This window comes from Nicotiana attenuata, chromosome 3 (genome assembly GCF_001879085.1).
Source record: "Nicotiana attenuata strain UT chromosome 3, NIATTr2, whole genome shotgun sequence".
NCBI classification, from domain to species: domain Eukaryota; kingdom Viridiplantae; phylum Streptophyta; class Magnoliopsida; order Solanales; family Solanaceae; genus Nicotiana; species Nicotiana attenuata.
Window position 1 is genome coordinate 51,633,008 of NC_031991.1, and position 3,045 is coordinate 51,636,052.

The window sequence follows — 3,045 nt, forward strand, 5'->3', positions numbered from 1 at the left end:
AAATAAACCAACTGAATTGTACGGTGTGTATATTGTTGAAAAATAAATAAAATTTTAAATCAATTCCAAACTCATTATCACAAGAAGAGAAGTGGGTGCGTTGGCAATTAAAAATATCCATGGACAATTTGTATTGTCTAGTACCTGTAGCATTCACATCCAGTAACGGATTCAGGATTTAAAGTTATGGGTGCTAACGATACAATTTCCAAAAGAAGAGAAAAAAGAAATTTAATTGTGGGTGCTACTCTATATATTTGTATAATTGCCTATGCAAATTTACTATATATGATTAAGGGTTTGGATCAGCTCCAGTAAAGAACCCTCCAGTATTTTTCAATGGCCTCTTTGATTTTTGCCACATGTACACTTAAAATCGAAAGGTCCAAATTGCATCCGTCTTCTTTCTTGAATCTTGGATTTTCCAACATAACCAGTTACCCAATACTGAAAACTCATTTTATGCCTAAGTAATACATCTCTTTTAGGATCAAGCCACAACTGCAGTGCCAAATAGACTACTCCCTACCTCCATAGCACTTCTACCTTTGAACAAACCCGTAAATGCACGTAGGATCAAGTTAAGAGTTTAAATTTATTGTCCTTGGAAAATCCAGGAAGAGACAAATAGAAAGGTGATATTGGAAAAACGTTTTGAACTAACACATAGAGAAAACTACAATGGAGAAGCAAAGTAAAGCTTATGTAAGCAAGGGTAACTATGGGTTTAATATTCTATTAAAAACGGTTTAAGATGGTAATAGAGCAGAAAAGCGAATTTTTTCAAGCCATGGAATTATTTAAGGATTGTTTAAAGAGAGGTCTAAACGTCTCCCGCTGAGAGAGAACGGAAGCAAGAGGAGATGCAATTTGGACCTTTCGATTTTAAGTGTACACATGGCAAAAATCAAAGAGGCCATTGAAGAATACTGGACGGTTATTTACTGGAGTTGATCCAAACCCGATTAAAGGTAATGGGTGCTTAAGCACCCACAAAAGCTAATGTAGATCCGCCACTGTTCATATCAATAGTAATTTTTGAAAATAGTGGAGCAAGAAGAACAACAAGTAGTTTAATTAAAATAAAATTAGGAGATATTGAATTACTTAACAGATCAAGGAGTAATTTTTAAAAGTTTTGCGATGGTATAGGTAAATTTTGCTGAATAGTATAAGAATAGGGATAAATTTAACCGGATAATATGACATAGGTTAAATGTAAATAATATTTGAAAATAGAGGGCGTATATTTGACATTTCCCCATTATAATTTACCTAACTGATTGAAAAGCGCTAGCTAATTTTTTTCGGTCACTCAATCACTTCTTATTGACTTGCCAGGTGTCAATTTGAATATCTTATGTAACCGAAATCGATCCATAAGTTAACCTCAAAACATTGGAAAATTAACATTTACATTATGTGTCCAAGAACTATTGTTTTTCTTAGCATCTCGTTGGTTCGATAAAGTCATACTAACAAATAAGAGGGAAAAGGTCCAAAATTGATTCTGTGATTTGCATTATGGTTACTTTTATCTTCCGTTTAAAGTTGGGTTTAATTATATCCTCGCCATTACAGAACTGGCACACAATTACTCTTATTTTTCGACTTAACTACCCGAATATTACAAAATAAATAAAAAAGGTCCACAATTGCAATTGTGGATTACAATATTATCCAAACTTGTCTCTTTAATTATTTTTGTTCACGAGTTATTTTATGTTGCTTATATTCACAGCATTTGTTTGATGTGAGATATAGGCTTGCTTATAGTTAATTCAGTTTGAAAGATTTTAAATATTCCTCTATAGTGTACTATTAAAGTTTACTATTTAAATAACCTTCCTATAAGAGTCTCAAGCTCATTAATTCAAAAAAAAAAAAAAAGGTTCCATACTACTTATAAAAGGATAATTCCTCTCGGTCTTGATGTATTTTAAATTTTACTGTGATAAAAATGTTATTGTTTGCTCAAAAGTTATCACATATCTTATGAGTATAAAACAATTTAAATAAATCACGGGAAAATCATAGCAAATCGTAATACTCCATTGGACCAAGCGAAGAACATGAAAACAAGTACTCAAGGTTAGGGGGAGAAACATTAAAAGCCTTTATTGATAATATTGGTTTGGTCTGCCTCTCCATGAAGAGGTTCAGAGCCTTACAATGGTGTTTTCACTTCCCATAAGATGGGTATGTTTTTCTCTTCTCTCTTTCTCTTGTCAATAGCGGTGAAGAAGCAGCCCCCTTTCTAGGGCTTCCACTCTTAGTATTTATAGATGTGAGCTTCGTGAGCTGGCAATAAATGGCCATGGCCACGCTGAGGTTCCGTCCCCATGGGGGAATGAATGGGCCGGGTATAAGCGGGGAAGACCCGCAATTAACTTTGTAGATAAATGAGATCTCCTTTCCGTTATTTGCCTTGTGTCTGTTTTGTATTCTCCTCTTTTTCCCCTTTAGATTTTTCTTTGCATGCGCTCGAAGGGGTGATTTGCCTTCGAGTTCGACTCTGGTAGGCATGTTAGTTTTTAATTGTTGACGACTCTTCTTCTTCGACTCGGGGTGAGCGAGTCGGAGCCGTTGCTTGGCGATAGCGGCACTTAGCCTTAGTCCCAGTTCGGGCGCGGTCGAACTGTCGGCCGTTATGGTAAAAAACGCGGCCTCGTAGTTTGACCGGGGCCGAACTTTACGTGGCCCGACTCTTAATTCGAGTTGGGAGAACTTACTTGTATGGCGAGGGTGTCTATCCTGCGCTTCGATTTGTTGGAGGTCGGGCTTTGCTTTAACAAATGAAGGCGTTTGGCCTGAGTCTCGGTTCAACTGTGGTTGAACTTGCTAAAGTTGAGTACGAAGGCGTCCATCCTTGTAGTTCGAGCGAGGTCGAGCTCGTTGGATTTAATGGCGAAGGCACATAGCCTGAGTCTTGGTTCGACCGTGGTTGGACTTATTGGCGAAGGCACATAGCCGGAGTCCCGGTTCTTGGTGAAGGCGCATAGCCTGAATCTTGGTTCAACCGTAGTTGAACTTACTGGGGTAAGG